The sequence below is a fragment of the Rhinopithecus roxellana genome, chromosome 21, assembly GCF_007565055.1.
Source record: "Rhinopithecus roxellana isolate Shanxi Qingling chromosome 21, ASM756505v1, whole genome shotgun sequence".
NCBI lineage: Eukaryota > Metazoa > Chordata > Mammalia > Primates > Cercopithecidae > Rhinopithecus > Rhinopithecus roxellana.
The window spans coordinates 50,273,930-50,299,652 of NC_044569.1; positions in this window are offsets into that span (position 1 = coordinate 50,273,930).

The window sequence follows — 25,723 nt, forward strand, 5'->3', positions numbered from 1 at the left end:
GCTGAGTATAAAATTTATGTGGAAAGGCAAAGGAACTAGCATAGCCAAAACAATTTTGAAAAAAAAGCAAAGAGGAAGGATTTGCAGTATCTAATTTTAAGACTTACGATAGAGCTTCAATAATTATGACAATGTGTTTTTTGTGTCAAAACAGAGACATAGGTCAATAAGACTGAATAGAAAGTATAGAAACACATCCATACAGATATCAATAAATTTTTGACACAGGTGTGTAATTCAATGGAAGGTAAATTGTCTTTCCAACAAATGATGGTGGGAAAATTGGACATCCATGTGCACAAAACTGAATTTTGACCAATACCTCACACCTTATACAAAAATAAACTCATAATAGATCATATATGAAAATGTAAAATATAAAACTATAAAGTTTTTTTTTTTTTTTTTTTTTTTTTTTTTTTTGAGATGGAGTCTCGCTCTATTGCCCAGGCTGGAGTGCAGTGGCCGGATCTCAGCTCACTGCAAGCTCCGCCTCCCGGGTTTACGCCATTCTCCTGCCTCAGCCTCCCGAGTAGCTGGGACTACAGGTGCCCGCCACCTCACCCGGCTAGTTTTTTGTATGTTTTAGTAGAGACGGGGTTTCACGGTGTTAGCCAGGATGGTCTCAATCTCCTGACCTCGTGATCCACCCGTCTCGGCCTCCCAAAGTGCTGGGATTACAGGCTTGAGCCACCGCGCCCGGCCAACTATAAAGTTTTTAGAAAGAAATGGGAGAAAAAAAATCTTTGTGACTGGGTTAGGCAGCTAGTTCTTAGATACAACACAAAAAGCATAACCCATAAAACAATAAGCTAGTGAATTTATTTTAATAAATGTTTTTTATTTTGCTTTGTGAAAGACATTGTTAAAGGAATGAAAAGCAAAGACTAAGAGAAAATATTTCCAAATCAGTTACCTGGCAGAATATATACTGTATTTTCAAAATGTGACAATTAGAAAGAAACAACCTAATTAAAAATAAGCAAAAGTTTTGAACAGACCATTCACCAAAGAAGATATACAGGTGGGAAATAAACACATGAAAATATGCTAAACATCATTTATCATTAAATGAATACAAAGTAAAGCCACGAGATAGCATTACAAGTCTATTTGAATGGCTAAAGTATATTTAAAAATTCGACAATACCAAGTGTCAGTGTCTTAGTCCATTTTTTGTTGCTTATAACGAATACCTGAAACTAGGTAATTTGTAAAGAAAAGGAATTTATTTCTTACAGTTATGGAGGCTGAGAAGTCCTAGATTGAGGAGCTGCATCTGGTGAGCTGCTTTTTGCCTGTGAGATCTCTCTGCAGAGTCCTGAGGCAGTGCAGGGCATCACATGGTGAGGGGGCTGAGGATGCTAGTTCAGGTCTCTCTTCTTCTTCTTATAAAGTGTTATGGTTAGGCTTTGTGACCCCAGCCAAATCTCATCTTGAACTGTAATCCCCCTAAACCCTGTGTGTCAAGGGAGAGACCAGGTGGAGGTAATTGAATCACGGGAGCAGTTTTCCCCATGCTGTTCTCATGATAGTGAGTGAGTTCTCACAAAATCTGATGGTTTTGTAAGGGGCTCTTCCTCCTTTGCTGGGCACTTCTCCTTCCGGCCACCTGTGAAGAAGCTGCCTTGCCTTCTTTTTGCCTTCCACCATGATTGTAAGTTTCCTGAGGCCTCCCCAGCCATGCTGAACTATGAGTCAATTAAACCTCTTTCTTTTATAAATTTCCCAGTTGTGGGTAGTTCTGTACAGCATTATGAATAGGGACTAATACATAAAGTCACAAGTCCCACTCCTGTGATAACTATTTAATATTAACCCATTAATCCGCTAACGCATGTATGGTTTAGTCCATTCATGAGGGCGGAGCTCTCATGACCCAATCACCTCTCAATACTGCCACATTGGGGATTAAATTTCAACATGAATTTTGGAGGAGATAAATATGTAAATCACAGCAGCCAGTGAGTAGACAGAACATTTGGAACTCTCACGCCATTGCTGGAGGGAATGTAAAATGGTACAGTCCTTCTGAAAAAATACAGTTTGGCACTTGTTAGATGTACCTCAATCATATGACCTACCAATGCCACTCCTAGGTATTATCCTAGAGAAATGAAAACTTTTGTTCACACAAACATCTGCATGTGAATGTTACAACATTGCTATTCATAATTGCCCCAACAGGAAACAACCCATGTGTCCTTCAACAGGTGAGTGCATAAATAAACCATGGTACATCCAAACAATGAAATACTATTTGGCAATTAACAAACAGGAATGAACCAGTAATATGTGCAGCAACTTAAATGAATCTGAGAGGCATTATGCTGAGCAAAAAGAGCCAGATTTCAATTGTTACCTCCTGTTTGATTCTGTTTGTATGATACTCAGGAAGTGACAAAACTATAGGGCAGGAAAACATATCAGTAGTTGTCAGGACTTACAGCTGGGGGAAGGTTTAACTACAAAGAACCAGCACAAGGGAATTTTGCGGGGTAAGTGAACTATTTGATTTTGTTGGTAGTTGCACAATTCTATGTCTTTGTCAAAGCTCATAGAACTGTTGAATGACAATAAAAGTGTATTTTGCTCTTTGAAAACAAATTATAAAAATTGACCAATTTGGTTGTTATTGTCCCTTGCCTTTGTCCCTTTGCCCTTCCCTCTTTATCCTGGCTGTGATGTGGATGTAATGGTTGGATGTGCAGCTGCCATCTGGTGACTGAAAGGAGAAACTGAGGATAAAGCCAACAGGCTAAGGCTGGTGGAGAGGAAATGCAGAGAGAACCCAAGTCCCCCACTGCATTGCCCTGCATATTCCTCCTGACTAGAGGCTTACCAAGGGTGAAAGGTTATCCACACCACAGGCAGCCAATGAGGGGCTGCACTGTCTGTACAGAATTTAAAATAATAATAGAACTGACTGGAAGTCAGTCTGCTTTTGATTATCACCACCTGCAGGCAGTTCTAAGTAATGTCAGCAATAAGATGCTTCTCCTCACCCAAGTAAATCTTTTGTAAGTCTAAGTTCTAAACAATTGCTCCAGTGACTGGAGTTTTAATAGCTTGTGTATAAATTACATCTAGCCACCTACAGCACACATGTAGACTGAACTACATGTGTTTGTTTCAAGAATAAACTAAAGAGGCTTCCCCTAGATTCATATTCACTGGGGTATGTTTTTTGTTTGGCTTTTTGTTTTTTGTATTTTTAGTAGAGACGGGGTTTTGCCATGTTGGTCACGCTGGTCTCAAACCCCGAGCCTCCAGTGATTAGCCTGCCTCGGCCTCACAAAGTCCTGGGATTACAGGTGTGAGCCACAGCATCTGGCTGAGGCATGGTTTTAAAATGATCATTCTAGCCATTCTGTTTCATTTTCTTAAATTTAAACACAAATTTAAAAACTCTGCATGGTCATATTGAATGATAGAATTGAAGTAATTCAGGTTTGGATTCTCCACTTTTACAGTCATTGTGCCATCGTTGTTTATTTTGAATCTATAGTTTAAACACAGGGGATATGTAGTGCTACAGTGCTTCGTGGCATGGACCACAGCCAAAGCAAAATGAGATGATCATGAGCCTTTGTGAAAGTCCTGGGGGTTCTCTGAATTAACTTACACGCTAAATATAATGTGTATTTAAATATATGTAAAAAATGCAAATTTGAAACTTATTGCTAAAAATATTGTTGTTGTAAAGTTTTTAACCAATGGTTTCTTGCAGTTGTCATATATGCTAGGTAGGCAATTGCTTCTGATTACTTTATCTTTATTTTTGAGACAGAGTCTCAGTCTGTCGCCCAGGCTGGAGTTCAGTGGCATGACCTCGGCTCACAGCAATCTCTGCCTCCCGGGTTCAAGCGATTCTCGTGCCTTAGCCTCCTGAGTAGCTGAGATTACAGGCATGTGCCACCAGGCCTGGCTGACTTTTTTTGTGTGTGTTTTTAGTAGAGACAGGATTTCACCATGCTGGCCAGGCTGGTCTCAAACTGCTAACCTCAAGTGATCTGCCCACATCCCTCTCCCAAAGTGCTGGGTGTGAGCCACTGCACCTGGCCTGCTTCTGACTTGTTGTGAGACATACAGGAAGACACATTAAACAGGTATTCTGTTAACTTGCTGCTGAACCAAAGCCCATAATGATGCCCCAGTTTCTTGCTTTCATGGATGGGTCTACAGGCCTTGGGGAGTGGGGAGGTAAATACAACACAAAAATAAAATCCCATACATGACTCCACACCATCAAAACTTTGATTTCATTTGAATGCATCCTATAGCACTGCAGGGTATGCATGTTCTGTCTTGCTGAGGCATGGCTGCATGTACTTGTCTTGTATTTAGTTTGCCTTTGCAGATGGCAAATGTTAATGGTAGGAAGAATTTCTATGTAAGGATCTTGATCTTTATGATGATTAATGTTGAAAACAGAATTCTAATATGGAAAAATTCAGTTTACTTTTTAGGAGAGTTGGTTTTTATCTCACAATGCTGGAAACAGAGTGACCTGCCAGAACTTCTCCTAGAGAATGGGACAGGTGGTGACATTGAGCTGTGTGGTCCAGTATCAGGCTAGCTTCTTACGACTTAGGAGGAACTGGGTGGTCCTAGCCACATCCTCTGCCTCCTCTCTGAGGTCGTTATTGCTGTTAAAGTCAGGTTGGCCTCTTTCCTTTTTCTCTTCTCTTTTTTTTTAGTAATATTCACTGCTCTTCCTCTCCATGTTGGCGATCAGGCTAGTACCAGGACATGAGAGCACATCAGAACAGCCTCTGACTTTTCAGAGCCTACATTCTAATGGGAAGAGAGAAATGAAGCAAATATTTCTAAGAATCACTGTATACATATTAGCTGTGCTGAGGGTTGTGAAGGGAAGTTATGTAGAGCTGGGAGAGATAAAGGAGGCACCTGGCCTAATCTAGGGGTTTGGCGAAGCTTATCATAAGGAGCAGTGCTCCTCATGTGGCCAGGCAGCTCTTACTGTTCTCCTCCTTCAGAAATTACTGCAGTATCCCCCAGTTTGCTTAGGGGAGTTTAAGTAGACTCTATCCCTTGCAGTCAAGGACAAAGGTTAAAAAACCAAGCAAAAACTCTCCTTCAAATGAATCCAAATCTAATGGAGAAATTCCAGGCACCAGGAAGGGGCATAGTAGGGGATGTTTTTGAGGGGGAGGGGGCCAGTTCATTATTTTTCAGATAATGTTGCCACATTTAAGGCTGTCTCTGAGTAAGGAGGTGCTGTGAAATTCGCGCAGTAGAGCAGTGGCCCCTTTGGTTGGCAGGAGGGCTGCCCATGGTGGAGGAGAGCCTTCCTGCAGTTTCCTGGCCCAGAAAAAAATGATGGCATTAATTCCAGGCCTGGGGAAGAACGGAAAGCCCTGGAGCCTAGGCGCAGCCCTCTGGTTTTCCTGGGAGTTTCCCTGTGTTAAAATGCATTGGCTGTGAGTCAACATTTCCCTCGCAGTGGGGGGCTCTGTGCCTGAGTTCCTTGGCCTCATTTCCTTACCAGGACCCGGATGACTAACAGGCAGCCATGAATGACAACCCCGAAAATAAGGGAGGGGTGTTGGCAGGGGGAAAACAGCCCTGACTTGGCAACGAAGCTCTTTGCTTTGGGGCCTTGTGAATAGCATCCAGCCTCATCCAGAAAGTGCATCTAGAAAGTGCATCTCTGGGTGGGTGCAGGAGTGCAGTTTGCAGGTCCCAGGCAAAGTGGAGCTGGTGGAAGAGGCCATGAAAGCAGAGGGAGGCTCACACCATCCATGAGGAAGAGCAAGACTAGCCAACGTGTCCTGGAGGACTTTGAAGTGTGCATTGACAGTTCTCTATCCCTCAGGACAGAGGGTAGCCAGGACACCCCCTCACAGTCTACTCTGCACATGAGCTTCTGTGAATTTACTCTGATCCCTGGGCTGGGAATTTGAAGAGCTGGGTCCTACTTCCAACTCTATGTCAATCTGCTGTGTGACCCTGAGCTCTCTAAGCCTCAGTCCCTTCACAGAAAAACAGAGGGTCAGGCCCAAGAAGTCAAAGGTCTCTTCCAGCTCTATTGGGATCTTACTGGAAGTTCTTTCTTCTTATGCATTTTAACCACCATTGACTCACCTTCATCTGTGTCTTTATGATATCACACACGAGGTGGAAAACAAGCCTATTTGCTATGTGGTTGGCAGGCTTCCACGGAATGAGTTAGCTCTACATTTTGGGGTAGTTTATGAACATAGATTCAGATTCTTCTTTCTACCCCCTCATATGAAAATCAAAATGTAGTTATAACTTAGCATCACAAGAGCCATCAGCCAGGTGGGCAGAATTTGCTAAACCATGGGGAAATGTAGTTGGGAACAAAGAGTTCTATTCAGATTGGATTCTGTGACAGTTTGCTAAAAGCTTGTGAGATCTCCTCAGTTTCAGTATTATTTTTGACATTTTGAAAATGTCATTTTTAAACTTTGTATTTTCATAGAGCCCAAATAAACTAAAGTGTTGTAAAGATAGTATGGAGGTATACCTTCACCCAATTTTATTCAGTTTTTACCTAATGTTAACATCCTATGTAACTATAGTACATTTATCAAAACTGAGAAATTAACATTTATGCAATACTATCAACTACACTATGGTCTTTATTTGGATTTCCCTAATTTTTCCACAAATAATCTTTTTTAGTCCTGAGATCCAACCACGATACCATTCGTACCTTTAGTTGTCCTGTCTCCATAGTGTTCTCTGACCTGTGACAGTTCCTGTCTTTTATTTTTCTTCTCCACGATCTTGACACTTTTGAATAATTCTGGTCAAGTATTTTGAAGAATGTCCCTCAGCTTGGATTTGTCTGATATTTCCTCATGATTAGACTGAGGTTTTGAACTCAGAGGAAGAATGCCACAGAAATGAAGTACTCTTTCATCTTATGAAGTCAAGGGTACATGATATCAACATGACTTGTCACTGGTGATACTCACTTTGATCACTTGGTGAAGGTTTTTCCATTGTAAAGTTATTAGTGTCCCTTTTCCTTTGTTAGAAGTGAGTATAAGTATTTTTATGCTCTATATTTGTGTGGGGATATTATTTCCGAGTTCAGGTCCTAGTCAAAAAAGTCCTCCTGTCCCAATTAATATGATTCTCTGAGATTAAAATGTAATGCTTATAAAAGTGCTTTTGGTGGTACTGAGGGGGTATCAGCAGGTTAAATAAAAGTGGGTGTCTAGCTGAGGTTTCAAGTAAGTCAGACAGTGGGCTGGGGGCAGCAGGAGGTGAGGAGGAAGCAGCAGGAGGACAGAGTGGGTGATTGATACAGAACAACTGTGCCTGGCTGGCACAGAGGAGCAGGCTTCGCAGGCAGCTAGAAGAGAGGCAGGTTAAATGCAACCTGTGGCAAATTAGGGGAAGAGGGAATGCTATGTGAATGGATGTTCTCCCACACAATTTCTCACCTAATTCCATGAGGCACTCACTCAGGTTAGGGATGTGGTCTGTGACCATGAAATGGAGGTTGACTGATTGGCCTGCATGGCTCTCAGACACGTGCCTTTGACCTCTAGGGTCAGCAGCATGGCCCTAGATAGATGAGAACCCCATTTGGGCAACCATCAAACTGCAAGGGGTCTGCTTAGGGGGATATGCATGTCTGGCCATGCTTGCCTGAGGTCTAGGAATATCAGCACTTGCCATTGATCAGAAGGTAATTTCACATCCTCAGCAAGCAAGAGGCCTGGGGACATCAAGTTGTCCCAATGCCTGCTGGGTGTGGGTTTGTAGAATAATTATTGGGGGGCTCATCCTGGTATTGCCCACTCTGTTAATCAGGGACAAGTCATCAAGCTATTTTTTCAAGGCTTTGGGTCACTTTTGCAGCCTTCTTCAAGTCACAATGACTTTTAACAGGCAACATCTGACAGTGCGGGAGCCCCTTGCAGCCCTGGGTGAAATTATGATAACAAGAGAAAAAAGCTATTACTGCCACCATGCTTTCATTATGCAAATTATATTAAGATAGGCTGTGTGGATCGCCCCTGGCTATGCTATAATCTCCATGCAGTGATTATAATGTGTCAAACTTAGTCATTTTGATTATGACATGTTAATTACATGCCATCCTCATGTAGACATGAATATTACTTCCAGTCAGACAAAACACAAATTGGGGCCATTGTTAGTGGGTTCGTTGTGTGTATGTGTCTTAACCTTTTTTTTATTAAATGGATTAAAAGATTTAACAGATATGTAATATTGCAAACTAATTAAATACCAGCCAGGTCCTCTGTGTTCCAGTGGGTGGAGAGAGGGGATGAGACTCACTTGGGCTGCTTGGGTTGCATTTTTGTGCTCTGGGCACTGTTGGCAAAACAGGGTTTCCTGGGAAACAAGAAGCTGGGGTTGCTGGAGATGGAGGTGGGAGGGGGTGTGAGCTGGGGAGGGACGGAGTGGGTAAAAGATTGGTAGGGTGGGATGTAAAGGAGCATCTGAAAGTTCCAGGCCCGATGTAGATTGGGAGAGTGGAGAAGAGTGATAGGGAGCCAGAAGTGCCACTGCCAATCCTGAAGCCCGCCTCTCCTTTCACAGAGCGGGAGACTCAGGACCCAGAGAGGTGAAGGAACTTGTCTAGGATCACCTAGCTTGTCTGAGGAGCTCTGACACTGCAGTGCATGACATCACTGTGACTTAAGACTGCCATTTCCCTATGGCAGTGGAAGAGTTGACCTAAACTTAATGGAAACCCACATGACACTTCCAGGGGATCACTGAGAGTGGGCTCATTGATCCATACATTCATGGATCAGTCACGTCCACACCTCTTAGCTTGACATCCATGGTCTTCCATAATCAGGCTTGATTCTGTCAGTTTTGGGGGGTTGTCTGCTAGTCCTGTCTACCATAACTCTTTTACTTCTATAAGAATGTTCTCTACTGCATTGTCCTCCAAATGCACCTTGAATCTTTATTCCTTTGGGCTTAGACAAAATCTGAAATAATAATAAGACCTGGTATTCATCTAGTGTATTTTTATAGGTATTTATTTACTATGTTCCAGGCACCATCCCCTCAAAATTTATTTGTATTAATTCATTTAGCTTCACAGCAATGTTATCTAATATGTTTTATTCATATTCTCATATAACAGATGAGAAAACTGAGGGACAGAGAGCTTAATCCAGGCAGTCTGCTTCTGGAACCCGCACTTCTAATTGTTAGAATATGCTGCCTTTCTGGATTGATGTTTTCTTTCAAATGTATTTGTCTTTCAAGACCCATACCACATTGTTTCTTCCCCAGAAAGCTTTCCCTGCCATAGGAGATTGTATTATTATTCTCAGATACTTTCTGTCCTTTCCTGAGGAGAATTTTTTATATCTCCCTGTTCCATCAATGGTTGGCTTGGGCATGTGACTTGCTTTGGTCATAACATGAGTGGAATGACACTCGGTGTGGATCTCATTCAATGAACTGTGAGGGGACACGACAAGTATCACAATCCAAGGAGAAGCTTTACCAACTGGTTTTCTCTTTTCTTTCTACCATGACACATAGAAATGTCCTAGATAGAGACTGCTCCATCAGCCTGGGTTCAAACGAAAATGATGGAACAGAGCACAACTGGTTCATGTGCAGTGAGCTGGAAATCAATCTGGTATAGACTGTTGCTGTTGTGAGCCACAGACAGTTTGGGGTCATTGGTTACTGCAGCATAACCTAGCTTATTCTGACTGATACACCTGCTCTTGTATCCCCATAGATCCCTTGCCCTAGCACTCACTCTGTCCCTCCTGGAAGTTCCTGACTTACATGATTTGTTAACTTGTCATATCTTTCTTTTTCTTCCCTACAGTCTTGTCAATGCCTCCAGGGCAAGCTACATGCCTTACACTTGTTTGCTTCCCCACTCCTTCCCCACACTTACAGCAGTCTAGGCACATGGTAGGCTCTTAGTATGTAAGTAACTATTGAGTTCTTGATAATTTTTTTTTTTTTTTTAATGAAGGAGGACATTTCACAGAGATCCCATGGGACCAGGCCACGTGTTCTGGTGACCCTTTTCCCACTTCTCCTTATCACTTTCCTTAACCAATCTTCTCTCAAAACCATCCTCTGTGCTTTCCTCCCTTTGTCCATGTGCTGGAGACCTGGAAGAATAGTGAGGAGTCTTGCCTCACTATAGGTCTTCTCAGGGCTGTGTGTGTGTGTGTGTGTGCGTGTGTGATCAAAGAGCAAAGAGCCGAGGCACCAATCCCATCCCTAAGTCCTCCATCTTCCTCCATGGCACCCCATCCAGGTCTAGATCCAGACTTAACACCTTGGGACCTTGCTGCCTCACCTCCAGACACTGGGGGCTGAGTCAGAGTAGCTCTCCAAGTTCCTTCTGGTCCTAAGATCCCTGAGTCTGGGCTCGTGTTTATAGCAGAGTGATAACTAGTGAGGACAGGGAATGGGGCTGATATCTCTGCCACCTTCCTAGGGTGTAGATTTGAGGAAGAACTCACCATCAGGCATGCAAATGCCAGCTCTACACTTTCTTCAATTTTGCACCCTAGGAGCCTCACTCACCTCACCTAGTCACCCTAAATAAAACAGGATAATAGGAAATTGAGTCTGAATTGAGGGATGAAGCTAGGCTCTCCTGTCCAAACTCCTCCCCCAGCGCTGTGGCAAGTCACTGGCCACTTACTTCGACTCAACTTGTTTGGCTGACGCTGGTTTAAGAGTCTGCAGCCCCCTGTGAGAATGCAAACATTCCAGGACTTACCTGTAGTCACCACCAGCCAGCACCATGGAGTGTTGGCGACCAAGGGTTTTGAGTAATAGGGCACAATCTTAGGCTCCTTAGAGGAGTTCTGTGGGATAAGAGAGATTCTGAAAGGTAGAGGTGTTGCAAAGAACAAATATGATGACTTAGCAATTGTGGGCCAGGCTTGGAGTCCAGGTCATTGGCCACCTCTCTCCAGTATAGATTTCCAAGGGATACATCCTGATCTAGAGAGAGACAACAGAAGGCGGATCTCGCACAGCTACTGGGAGAACTCCTGACCCTAACAGCAGGCCACTCCTGGCCCCTGGGATGGTCATTTCTCAGTGTGCCACAGCCACTGGGAGTTAAGCTTTCTGGGGGCAGGCACTCGCTCCACTCTTTCTGAGCTGTGCCTTTAGGGACTGACTCAGTCTTCTGCACTCAGACCAAGAGGTCTGACCAGAGGGCCCCCTCTGGAGCCCCCACACATCCACTTGTCTTATCAAGTTGAGACAGGGAAAGGAGAAGGAGAGAAAAGTTAATTTAAGGGGAGAAATTATCTCTGTTCTCTGCTAATGGAACCTGTAAATTAGGGCATTTAATTACCAAAGACAATTTGTTCATTTTGGATGCTAATATTTACATTAGCAACTGCTTTGAAAGCATGAAATCTGATGAATTGGCAAAACACTTTTACTCCTTTTCCCCAAATTAATCAAATGAGCTGTGATCAGGCTATTTATAAGTCTAGTTAAGTATATCTCCCTAGTGATTTTTCCTCCCACCTCCTTCACATTTTGTGAGCTCTCACAGCTATTCAGCTTCTCACCTAGATACTTGGTACCAGAGGATCTCAGTGGGAAGGTGCTTGATCTATTTCTATATTTAATGACACATTTCATCATAGTGGAACAGAGCATTGTACCACCTTTGTTGAAATTATATTTCAATGATAATCCTTTGCATTTGTATAACCCCTGGTGACTTCAAAAGTGCTCTTACAGAGAAGAGCTCACCTCCCATGCCTGCTGGCGAAAGCTTCAGACTCAGATGCTGATGGCTGACAGGTTTAGATGGGGCTCTTGCCCTAAAAAAGCCCAGGTCTATAAGAAAACATTAACTTGGGAGAGGAAGATGCCAATGAATGGACCCAGAATGGACACCTAAGACCATCTTCAGAGCAGGGACTCTCCAGAAGCCACCACCTCCTGGTGCTAGCCATTCTGATCTCAGATGAGCCTCTTGCTCTTGCAATTGACCTTGATGGTAATCTGCCCTATTCTGCAACTACCCACACTCACTCAAATTCTCAAGGGATCTCTCTTCCTCCGTCTAGTGGCATTGTGGCAGGTGATAGAGATATCAGTCCCTTTCCTCCTTCTCACTTGTTATTCCTCTGCTATAAACATGAGCCTGGACTCATGGATTTTAGGGCTGGGAGGAACCTGGAGAGCTCCTCTTGCTCAACCCCCTGACATTTGGAGATGAGGCAGTGAAGGCCTAAGATGTTAAGACATTTGTTAATTTCCTACATCTGAATGGGGCTGGGGGAAGGAGTCTGAGCTGTGGTGTCTGGCTGGCAGGAATATTACTAGCTCCCTTCACAAAGATAAACCTGTATCCTGTGAGATGAGCATAGGGAAAGGATGTCTATGCAGAGAGCGTGGCTGAGGCTTATTCTATGCTGTGGTCTGAATGTTTATGTCTCCTCAAAATTCGTATATTGAAATCCTAACCCTCAAGGGGATAGTGTTAGGAGGTGGGGTCTTTGGAAGGCCATTAGGTCATGATGGTAGAGCCCATGAATGAGATTCATGCCCTATAAAAGAGGCCCCAGAGAGCTCATTCACCTCTTCTGCCATGTAAGAACACAGCAAAAAGACTACCATCAATGAATCAGGAAATCAACACCACATTTGCTGGCACCTTGGTCTTGGACTTCCCAACCACCAGAATTGTGAGAAATAAATTTCTGTTGTTTATAAGTCAATCATCCATTTTAAAATATTTTTGTTATTGCAGCTTGAGCAGACTAAGACATTCCGCAAGGTTCACTTCCTCCTGGGAATCTTTCACTATAATTAACTATAATTACTGCTGCCACCATCATGTTTCCCTTTTTATGCTTTGCCCCTAATTTGGTCATAAAAATCTCCTCTTAATTCTAGCTGAGTTCAGCTGAAGTATTTAGATGAGATTTTATCAAAGGTGTGGGGATAGCAACAGGGAAAGAAAGAAACAGGAATGAGATCATTCAAATAAGACTTGGCTCGTTCATCTTCAATTGGGATCTCCTAAAGAGGGTCCTCTGCTGTCCCCTCAGCCACCTCAATGGTATGGAAGCTATCTTTAACTTCTGTCATCTGGACGCTCCTTTGAGCACACCTAGATTCCTCTAATTTTACGTCTAGAAGAGAAAGAAGCTCAGCCATGGTGTTAGGAGCTTGCCGTCTGCCTTAGAAATGGTCAATCTGTATTAAGTATTAATTCCAACCTCTTTGTAATGTTCCTTTCTGAATTTCAGAGTCTGGAAATCTAAAAGCTACTGATTCCCTGGCAGCTAGGGTTCTGGTTGAGAATGGAATTCTGTCCACTAAATACACTTGTGTGAGATTTGGAAGGTGGGACTAATGCCAGGGCAATTTTCCTGAGGGTTTGCCTAATGGCGTGGACACCTTAGGCTGCTGAGCAGAGCTGCAGGTGCAAACACTAAGCTCTGAGGATATTGAAGGGAGCTGCGGCAAAAGCAGCAATGGCCTCCCTAGATTGCATATTACATCACTAAGTCCACTGGGGCCTCCTGATTCCCACCTTTCATGGTTGGTCAGTTGGGCATAGTGCATGCTCAGAATATCATTCCCAGAGATCCAGCCTAAAGGAGACTCTTTCAGCCCTTTCACTAATTTTCTAAGCACCATTTTCTCATATTAAATCATTTCCTGCATAACACAAATTAAATGATTTGTTTCCTGCATGAAGAACTCTGGCTGATACTCTCATTTATTTGGCTAGCCTGCTTTCCTGTCTCAGGTCACTTGTCTCCTTGTATCTAGTTAAAGAAAATGTCATCTTCAGAAGAGCGCCTCTCCCATCTATAGGGTTTGCTTTACTTAATCTGAAATAGCAGTAAAAATCAGCAGTAGGTGGGGTTCTTCCATGCAGGGTTTCTGTTCCTTCTTGCTCAACTCTAATTCTTCAGAGATGTGCACACAATGTTAAAGGCCCAGTAGCCTCACTGTACTAAGAGAGATCTTCTGGGCCCCAGGGTCTTTCCTGTTCAGACAGCTGAGGTCCTAAAAAGGCATCAAGTTTAAAGCTGCCATATGGGCTGGGCCCCCACAGCCTTAATGGGATAAGCCCCCATAAATAATGCCAATGAAAAACAAAGAGGCTAGCTTTGATAAGCTTCCTAGAAGCCTAAGGCCTGAGCAGAATTTTCAGGAAGACGGGAGAAGTAGAGGTTAAAGGGTGTTATCGCTCTGAGATATGAGAGGGCAGAAATGAGCCACTGTGACCATCCAATTCCTTATAGCATGTCTGTACGTTTGTGATCCAATTCATATTTTAGTATTCTGAATTATTTACAGATTGTTGTGTAACACAAACTTCAAAATTTAATGGCTTATAATAATAAGCATTTTTATAGTACACAGTTCCTGATGGTGAGGAATCTAGGAACAGCTTAGTTGGGTGGTTCTAGCTCAGTCTTTCATGAGGTTGAAGTTAAGGTATTAGCCGTAGCCATTGTACGGTCATTGACTGGGCTAGAAGATCTTCTAAGTTCACACATGTGGCTGTGGGCAGGAGGCTTCGGTTCCTTACCACATGGGCCTGTCATGCTTGCCGGCTTTCCCCAGAGCAAATAATCTGAGAAACAGAGAGGGAGAGGGGAGAGAGACAGAGAATGTAGTGTTTGTATAACCCAACCTCAAAAATACCATACAATCACTTCTGCCATATTCTGTTGGTCATGTAGAACAAATATGATATAATATAGGAGAGGACTACACAGGGTGCGAAGATCAGGAGGCGGGATCACTGGGGGCCATCTTGGAGGCTGGTGATGTTTATACTTTATCGTTCTTCCCATGCTATTATACACATTTTACACATTGTAGATGCTAGTGGACAGTGCACCTTACCCGGAACTCTCCTGACCCCTAAGCTAACAGTGTGGACTGACCAATAGATCCAAATATATAATTTGTAGCTTGATGTCTAAAGAAGTTAGAGATATTTTTATTCCTTACAGATTGTAAATTGGGTATTTTAATTGCTTTGGTGATAGAAAATTTATTTTCTAAATCTGAGATAATATTTTAAATACATTATTGAGCCCAGGAAGTGAACTGCTTACTCCTGCCTTGACCATGGTGGGTGCTGCACGTGACCTCTCTGTTCTGTGTCCTTGTGTCTTTTTCCACCTACTCATTAGATCAACTCTGCCCTCTCCTTTAGCTTCTCTGGGAGACAAAGCACAAGCTATCAGCCCATTAAGATAACTTTGGAACCACTTAAGATGGGCTATTTCAAAAGGTACCAAATTCCCTGATCTTATAACTGAACCATTTAACTAGATCATCCTGTAAAGAGAAAATGCGTTAAAAATACCAGTTAATTACTTTTTTTTTAATTCCCAAGGCACAAATAAGTCCTAGTTAACTGTCTTTGCACATTTATATATTTAGACATCAGGATGTGACTCTATCGCAGTCACAGCAGCCAGCAGGCACAGGAGTCGAGGACGGCTGGCTCTAAAGTCATGAGCCTGGCTTTCTCAGTCACATAGGGATGTACTCGACAGACTGTATTGCCTCATACCATCAGGTCCTTATGGTGAAAAGCCCTAGGAATAAAATCCTTGAACCAAGGCCTTATTAGCAATTCTTTTTTTGGAGAATATCCATTGTTGGCCAGAGTAATATGGTGTACCTTAAGTATCAATACTGGGAAATGTTAATTAAGCCTCAGTCCTGCCTTGATATGCCAGATGAGTAAAATTCAAAAGTGGGTTCAATTTACTCCTTGGAAGCAATTAGCATTAAAAAAATCTGGGTACTAAAGACTTTAATAAAACCATACAGTCTTTGAGCTAAAAAATTCATCTAGATTCTACAGCAGACAATATAATAAAGGGCCTATATTGGAAAGGCCACTGAAAATCTATTCGCCTCAGGTCAAGCACGTCAGAGCTGGTTTTATGGGCTAGGCTAGCCCCCATTTCACTTTTAAAGTGATATTTCACTTTTTCCGAATCTAGCTATTTAGTGGTCCAAATGCTTGGAACCAAATAAGTATTGAATGAATGAATGAATGGGAAGTCCCAGTCAAAGTAGGTTTCACCTCTTGATGCACTGAAATTCAAGCCCTTTGCCAATGGGAGAGATTCTTTGGTGCTATCTCAGAGTCCAGGTACCTTTACTTCTTGTACCACCTAAGGAAGATTGATTGTCTGGTTTCTGGTTAATCAACATACTGGAATTGGTGAAATGAAAACAGAAGTTGCTTCCATAGGCAGGCACAGACAGTAGTAAATCATGGCAGGTGAAACCTCAAAGAAGGAAGGGATAGGACACTTACAGAAAGCAGACATCTGCTGAAGGAGTCATGGTCGTCTGTGGTTCTGGAGAGAGGAGCAAACAGCCTTAACCACTTTCTTAGCCTTTAAAGGAATTAGTGTATTACAGCTCAGTACTAATTCATTTACGCACTATTTCATTCAAAGAACACTTGGTTGTCACCCAGGTGCCAACAATGAGGAGATGAAACACTGTGTTGGGTGAAATCTAAGGTCTTCTAGCTCTAGGGTTCTGCAAAACTTGAGCATCTACTTGGAAAGCCCATTCATATGGTTTGAATGTGTCCCCTCCAAAATTCATGTTGAAACCTAATCCCTATTGTGGTAATATTAAGGAGTGGGGCCTTTAGGAGGTGATTAGGCCATGAAGGCTCTGCCCTTATGAATGGATTTGTCCCTTATAAAAGGGTTTGAAGGGACAAGTTCCACCCTTCTACCATGTGAGGACACAGGGTTCATCTTCTTTTGACCCTTCTGCCTTCTACCAGGTGAAGCTGCCACTGTGAGATGAGGCTCATTGATGGAGCAGGCCTTCACCAGGCATTGAATGTGCTGGCACCTTAATCTTAGACTTCCTGGCCTCAAGGACTGTGAGAAAATAAATCTTGCTCCTGATAAGTTACCTAGTCTCAGATCTTTTGTTACAGCAGTGCAAATGGACTAAGACATCTCTGCTGGGCATTCTACATTCTCTGAGTCTATTTCCAGGTGCCACTAAATAAAAAATCCTAACTCATATTCATACTACTCTGTAAAAAAGGCAAGGAAGCTTAATCTGCTTTAGGAAGATTTTCATCTCCATAGGTTTAACCAAGCGAGTATTGGTGCTCATCTGGCCCCACAGCCTGGTGGAGCAGCATCTTCTCAGAGAGGCAGGAAATGAGGCATCACTACCTATGTCTGTGGCACATGTCAAGGAGTAAAGGCTGAGGCATCATGTTGCTGTTTTATAACTGCAGCACAGGTAGACAGTGGGAGAGGCAGAGACTCCTGGGAAGACTGGTGAGAGCATCCCAGAACTCCACTGGTCCCAAAGTCAAGCACTTGGTTACAGTTTTGGTGAAATAAAGAAAGGGGCAACACAGCCAGGCACAGTGGCTCATGCCTATAACCCCAGCACTTTGGGAGGCCTAGGCAGGTGGACCACTTGAGGTCAGGAGTTTGAGACCAGCTTGGCCAACATGATGAAACTTTGTCTCTAGTAAAAATACAAAAATCAGGTGGGCTTGATGGTGGGCACCTGTAATCCCAGCTGCTTGGGATACTGAGGCAGAAGAATCACTTGAACCTGGCAGGTAGAGGTTGCAGTGAGCAGAGATTGCATCACTGCACTCCAGCCTGGGCAACAGAGTGAGACTCCATCTCAAAAAAAAAAAAAAAAAAAAAAAAAAAAAAAAAAGAAAGAAAGAAAGAAAGAAAGAAAGGGGCAGTCTATGGGTATGGAAACATCAAAAGGGACAGTCTTTTCTAGTGTCAGTGAGGGTGCAGGACCACTTTCCATGTAATAATCTAATTCTGTTATACCCTGCAGAATAATTGAACTGCAGAACCTTGTATAATTGTAAATCATATGGTCCTGGTATTCTCTTAAAGTGTCTAGGTTACTGAATGCAATTTGGGTTTAGTAAAAGATTTCTTTATGCCTCCTTCCTCAGGTCTTCCAAAAATGCCAGGCTTCTCCCAGATTTACAAGATCTGTAAATTGAGAGACACTGCAATAAGCCCATTTCACCAAAAATGATTTGGGGCCCCTGAGTGTGCTAGTTGTTTAGAGTGCCTCCAAGGGCACACACATGGGTATGGTGCCATTCCTTTTAGCCAGGCATAATGAGACCTCAAGCTGCACTAAGTGATGGGCCCAGGCTGGATAATCTAGGGTGCCATGGTCAATGGCAATGTCAACACACAACATAGAGGAGAAAACCAACAAGCCGAACAACGCCTTGTTTTTCTTCGTTTCACACAAAATGGAGGGTGTAAGTATGGAGAGGACTATTGGAGGCCAAATGTTGTCATTCTGAAGCTGAGGACAGGAGAATTGACAAAGTTCAAGAATGTTTCCTGGGCATATCGGCAGTCATAGGCAGAGCCAGACCTGGGTCTTGGATCTCCTCTTTCTTAGGCCACACTCTTCCCCACTGGCCGTCAGTCTAAGTCTGCCGACAACCACTCTTACATAGGGCAGGTAAGATGATTCTCATTTCCTGGGTTGGTAACTAAGACTTAGAGAGGCTAATGACTCATCTAAGGACACACACATATGATGGATATTTAGTCTTCTAAAGAATAATTTTCAAGTGCTAAATGTGGAATCGAGCTGGTTCTTTTCCTCCAATTAAATGAGCCCTTCCATAGAGAACCCAACTCACCTGGGAGTAAAAGCAAGTTTTGATGCCTTTCTTATGAGTCTAGACCCTTTTAGAGGAGAAAGAGGCCATATCAGGTGTAGTTCAGAGCACAGATGCTGGAGCCAGATGGCCACTCATAAGCCACGTATCCTGGGATAAATTAATCTAATTTCTGTGTGCTTTAATTTTCTCAACCAGAGAACAGGACCAGTAATAGAATCTATTCCATGAAGGTGTTGAGAGGATTACATGAGTTAATACATGTAAAATGCTTTAATTTGTGCTTGGCACAGAGTTAAATGTTAACTGTCAAGCTGTCACTTAGCCAAGGGGAGAGTAAGAGTTATTACTCGGCCTTCTCTGAAGGATATGGCAGCCTTTTTGCTTCTCACTGTAGGGTAGAAAAGGAAGCACAAATTCATCTCCATCTGGATGTCCACTGTCTAAAAATCTTCATAAAAGTCACAGAAAAAAGTTGAGAAATAAGCAGGACCAGCAAGCTTCTGTTAGTCACTTGAATTCAAATTCAAAATAATTGACTTTATTTTGGCCAATGAATCAAGCCTTTAATGTCATCCGGTATTGACCTCATAGCTGAGTCCTGCTAACATAGGGTGCATTTATTCTAGTGGCACTGGTCTCATTGGCTACACTAATCGACACTTGACCATGGCAGAGATGAGTGTCAAATGAAGGGAAATGGATTTGAGAGCTCCATCTTGTTTGTTAAAGGCACAAAATCTCCCCTCCAAGATATAAAGCAGATCCCAGGGCCAGGACCTGATTCATGATTCATATCCCATTCAGATGATTTGCTGGATATTCTTTTTTTTTTATTTCTTCACCAAGTTTTACTCCTTTGCAAATCAATCTGCCTATGATCAAATCTGTACTTAGTTCAGCAAATATTTTCTGAGAGCTGCTGTATATCAGACACATTGCTAGACCTTGGTGACTCAGAGATGACTAAGATACACACTTCCTGCCTCCCAGGAGCTTGCAGCCTGCTTGGGAAGGCATACACACAAAGGTCAGGGTGTAAATCCAGAGGAGGGGCACCTAACCAGCCAGAGAAACAGAGGAGCTTCTGAGCTTCTGAGACCCCAACTCCTTCCACTTTCCCCTCTATCAACTGCCCCACCTCTCTCTTTTTCTTTTTAGCAAAACTCTTCAGAAGGCTTCTCTACATATGCTGTTTCCAATTTCTCTCCTCCCACTCTCACTTGAACTTGCCCCTTTAAGCTCTTGCCCTGTCCTCTTCACCGACTGTTCTTGTCAAGTCATCATGTTTCTAGATCTAATTGCCAGTTCTTTTTCCTTATTTATTTGAACTCCCAATAACACTGGACACAGTTGATCACTCTTTCTCCTAACAACACTTTCTTCACTTGGCTTCCGAGATATCACATACTCCTATTTTTCCTCCTGCTTCACTGACTGCTGCTTCTCAGCCTCCTCATCTCCTTGACCACTTGATGTTGGCCCCCCACAGCTCAGTCCTTGGGGTACTCCTTTTCTATTATTGTTGGGTGGTCTCATCTAGTCTTAACTACATGCTGATGACTCTAAAAACTTTAACTCTAGTCTGAACTGCTCTCCCAAATTCCAGATTCATATAGTCAGCTACTCACTAGACATCTATACTTGGATGTTTAATAAGCACTTAAATCTGTGTTCCATACTGAGGCATTGATCTTCTTATCCTCAAACCTGCTTTCCCTGCCATCTTACTATTGATTTAATTAATGGTAACATTATCCTTTCTGGTGCTTAGGTCAAATAACTTTTGAATTACCCTTAATTCTTCTCATTCTTCCATAATTTACATACAATTCATTGGTATTTACACTTATCTTTACCTGAAAAACTACATCCAGAACATGACTTCTTCTTATCACCTGCACTACCATTACCAACCCATTGTCATCTTTTGCTCAGAATGTCGCAATAGCTTCTTCTCCATTGATGACTCTGCTTCTATCCTTGCCCCTCTGTGATCTATGTTGGTGTACAGGTATCTGTTTAAGTCCCTGATTTCAGTTCCTTTGGGTAGATACCTAGAAATGGAATTACTGGGTCATTTGGTAATTTTATGTTTAACTTTTTGAGGAGTCACCAAACTTTTTTTCACAACACCTTCCCATTTTATGTTTCCATCAACAGTGCACAAAGTTTCCAGATCTCCAGATTTTTGCCAACATTTGTTATTTTCTGTTTTTGACAGCTGCTCTGCTTCTTGCTCTTCCTTGAAGGGGTCAACCATCCTCTGGTCTTGGTACCCTGCACTCCCTGTTCCCTTTACTTGGAATACTGTCACAAATCTGCATGGTTCACTCTCTCATCCCCTCCCAGTCCTTTCTCAAAGGCCTTCATCAACCACTCTATTAAAACTGTACCTCTTTCCTGCATTAATGTTTATCCACAGCACTGACAGCTTTCTAACTTACTTGATAGCTTGCTATTTCTTTGTTATCTGTCCTTTCACCTTCCCCACTCTGTGATGGCGAAGATTCTTTTTTTCAATCTGTTTTGTCGCTTCTGTACCCCAGTGCCCAGAATAGTGCCTGGTCTTTTAGGGATGGGCACTATTGTCAAAAATAATTATAAAGTGAAATAATGATGCCTGAGTTGAGATTTAATGGATGTACTGACTAAGGCAGACAGACAGTGCAAGAGTAGGAAAGAGGTTTTCTATGCTGAGGGAGCACATGAATCACCATGAATTGGATCTGCTTAATGAAATGGATGAGAGTCTTCTGAAAGCAGAGACCCCATAGTTACCAAATTTATCATGAGATTGTCTTTGCTCACTGTCAGTTACCGTTTTTCTCCCCTACAAGCAATAAGATATGCTTATATGCTGATGAGTGACCACTAGATTCTGCTGAGTTATAACAATGTGGATGTCAACAGCCATACATACCCTAGCAATCTTGTGAGAGAGGAGAAAGTCTATGATCCATACCTAGGAATAGACCTGCAAGATCAGTACCTTCATATTATTGTTGTTATTGTTATTCTTGTGTGGTACTTGCAATCGTCATTCTCTGAGTCACCCATCACACATTCTATATTCGTCAGTCCTTAATGCAGGAAGTTTTAGCTCAAGGCTCTTAAATACTGCTGCTACCTCCTGCTGCTCCCTAGTCAAGTTAAAGTGAGCTGGAACTCCCTTCCCCATCTCCATCAGCAAAGGAATTTCCACCAGACCATGATGCTGCCTGTCTGTGGCTAAATCTAACCTGCTCAGCTGCTTCCAAGAAATGTAGAGCATCAGAAAGAGGCATATGAAAATACAATGATATGAGTCAGTGTCAGAGTAAACTGGTGCTGATGCCAAGTGCTAAGTTTTCCTCCTCTTTCCTTATACCCTTTGCTTCCTGCACCACAAAGTAGCAGTCTGAGGACATGGTCAGACTTCACGGCAGGTGGAAATCAGAAGAGGAAAGGAGAAAACAACTAATATCTCCTGTATGTTTTCTAAATCCAAACCCTGCTGGAGGGGCCCTCTGGGCTCAAAAGCTGCTTTCTGCCCATGCTTTCTGCAGGTAGAGAAGGAGCTCTTCCTACCTCAAAGGTAGCCCTTTGCTCGCTTCTCATACCTCCACAGATGGGGAGAACATGGATCTGAATGAGTTATTTTGCAGCAACCCGCAGCCACCCCTACTTCTGGCCTGACCCATTTCTTCAACTATAATGTGACTCTAATAATCCCTGCTCTGCTCTCCATCTTGCCTAGAGGCTACTAGAGTTCATTAGATTAAAAAAATCTATAAGCTACTTTGAGCACCTTGGAGGTAAGTGCTCTATAAGTACAATGTAATAATAATAATGCTACAATAATTACCTTGATTAATTTATGCATAAGACAGAAAAAAAGATTCTTAATTAAGAAACATTTCAACAGTGTGAACACAGGCCCCACATATTGGAAAGTAATACTACCAGCAGGGATTCTAACTCTGGGGCAGATCAACAAAGATAAGAGTCACCCATCCTCACTCTGGGTGCCCTCTGTGTGTTGTGGGTTATGGGGAGGATGACAATGCTCTGTGGCCAACAGACTGGAAAGGCAGACAATGAAAGAGAGGAGTTTGGTATTGTAATTACATAAAACAGAAACTAAGTTAACTTGATGATACCCTTATTGGACTGCAAGTAATTAAGAACCATGGTAAGCTAGTCAGTGACATAAATACAATGAATTAGTTTAAAAAAAAGAATTAAAAAGACACAGTCAAAACAAGCAAATATGGAATCACCTGTGGGTGGGTGTAGAACTGGAAGCAAACTTTTGTGATCCTCCCTCTCTCTACCATTCAGGTTCTTAAGGACTGCTAGGGAAGAGATGTGTGCCTCCAGTGTTATAGGTATATTACAAAGTTACACTGAAATGTGGAGTGGATCAAGATATGTTCTCATCAGCCATAAAGTTCTCTTCTAAGACAAAGATGTGAAACATTTTTTATAGGGAAATGAAAAAGTAGTTCAGGATAAGGACAACCACCACAAATCCTGTGACTCATCTTCTCTTTGTTCGGCCAACATTTAATCTTCCCAAACAGAGGATTTGGGTAGGCCAATTTGCAACATTCAGTATAAAGTGCCTGTGCACGGAAGAATATAAACCAGGTTACCTTAGGGGCACCCTGGTGTCTAGGTCATTTGTGGTTGCTTCAGGTTGTGTGCTAGACCTGGATTAGATTTGCTATGGCTAGAGTAGCATGGGTGATTTAACGAACAAAGTGTCCTTTAGGAGATCTAATGCCTCGTTTTGTGGGAAGAAACTGGCTGGTGGGCCACCTTTTTTGAAGATGAACATGAATGTAGTGGGCTAAACTCCCCATTATCCTGTACAATTTACAGACCCATTCTCTATGGAAAGCTGGAGGATCATTAGGAAGTTAAGATAAGAAGTGATATTCCTCTTTTAATAGCTAAGCAGAAGTAGGAAAGTCTATCTACAGTGGGTCAGATATGGCTGGAGCAGGGGAAAAGAAGTGTGCATGCATGTGTGTGTATGTGTGTGTGTGTGTGTGTGTATGGACGTATGTGTGCATGGTCTGGTAGGTGGGATGGGGAGAAGGTAAACATAAAGCTGTAAGACTTTAAAGCTGTAGGTCAGCTGGCCTCCAGAGGAGCAACCCCATTTGAGACCAGAAGAATCATTCAACCAGGTCCAGCCTAAAATCTTTGACCTGCAGACTCAAGAGCTAAAGGAATGCTTGTTTTGAGATGGTTTGTCATAGCATGTTCGTGGCAATCGATACAAATATGAAAAGATACCTAAGGATACCCATTAGTCTGTAAAAACTGCCAGAGATCACTGCACTACTAGAAAGAGGGAGCCGGTTCTGGCCTAGCTCTAACTTGATGACCTTGGGATGTTACTCTTCTACTTTAGATCCTCTTCTCTGCAGAATGAAAGTATTGGGCTAGCTCTTACTAACTGGGGTTCAAGGATTGATTCTCAGTGGAAGGGAGTAGGAGAGGGTCTTTGAAGCCTGTGAAATTGTATGTGTATTTCACAGATGCATGTTTTTCATGGAAGAGCATTGGTTCATACTTTTCACTCGATCCTTAAAGGAACTATGACCTCAAAAATAAGAATTCCTGGAGGAGAAGCTTTCTGAAGGCTCTCAGGCTCTGACTGTCCATGCTGGGCTTCTGTGTTGATTAAACAGCACAGGAGTTAGGACTGAGCTGCCCTGTGAATGGAGGTAGGCAGGGAATGCTTCCTACCCACTGACCTGTGGTCTGGACTCTGGTCACTGTGGGTAGAGTCTGAGTCTTAGACTATGACCCATATAATACTTTAACTCAGAAGGAGGCCCTGTGACTGGTGGGATATTTTGGAGCAGCCCTGATGAGCTGTGGGTCCTCTCCATTGTTCTCCTCACTGTTCCCTCTGCCCACCCCTGTCGGACCAGTCCTGGATGGCCTTTTCTCCAGTTGGCCTCTTCTGCCTAGAGCCTTTCCCACCAGTGCAGTTAGTCTGATTTCTTCTTTGAGTCTCTATGCTGCTCTGAGTTCCTACTGAATGTTGTAATGTCTCATAGCCTCAGCTGGATTATAAGCTCTGGAAAGCAGGAGTCATTTCTTCTGCTTCTCAGAGGCCCTCAAAGCCCTGAGCACAATACATCAGCTGACCATGGCCTCTGGACAATGCTGGTGCCAAGGCCAGTCCTTGGAACACTCTGAGTGAAGTAAGCAACTTATTTTCAGGATTCCCCTCTCCACTGCCCAGACTTCCACTGACCCTAGCTGTCACTCCAGACTGGCTGCCCTTCCTTTCCTGGACGACAGCTGAGGTCTGTCTTATGCCTTTCTCCTCTTCTAGTGGAAATTTATGTATCTTTCCAGACCCTGTTATATGACAAATGAATCGAACTGAATTCTAGCTAAAAGTGAAATTTAGCTAGAAACGAGTTCTAGCTAAAGAGTTCATGGCTAATAACAGCAGTGTCTCCCCTGGGTATTAATTCTGTGTTTGAACTCAATTTGTTTTAAACATTTTTATCCATAGGAGCAATTTTACATCATGATTCTGATACAGGCTGGTGGGGATGAAATTTTTAGAGCATGTAGTTCATGGCACTCCTCAGATCACACTGCCCATGGCATCTGGCATTCTGGGCTGTTCTACAAGTGGTCTTGGAGAGGTTGACGGGACAGGCACATGGCTTTCTAGCAGGACCACCTCAGGCTATAATTCATGTTTAGCCCTCACATTTTCTAAGTCACCTATAATAAGCAAGTCTGTTAAAGGGATCTTGACTTCAGAGCTGGTGTGTGTGTGTGTGTGTGTGTGTGTGCGCGTATGCATGTGTGTGTGTACACATGCTAAAACTGGATCACATTGTATGTCTTTAGCTTGCTGTCATGTTTGTTATAATGTAATATAATCAAGTCATGTAGCCTGAGGAATCTCCCTAAATCATTTGCTCCGGGGGCCTGCCTTTGGTCTACAAGTTATTGTTATCACTCTCACCATTTTAAAGATGAATGATGCTCAGCTCCCACCCTTGGTAAGAGAAAGAACTGGGACCAGAACCCAGGACTCCC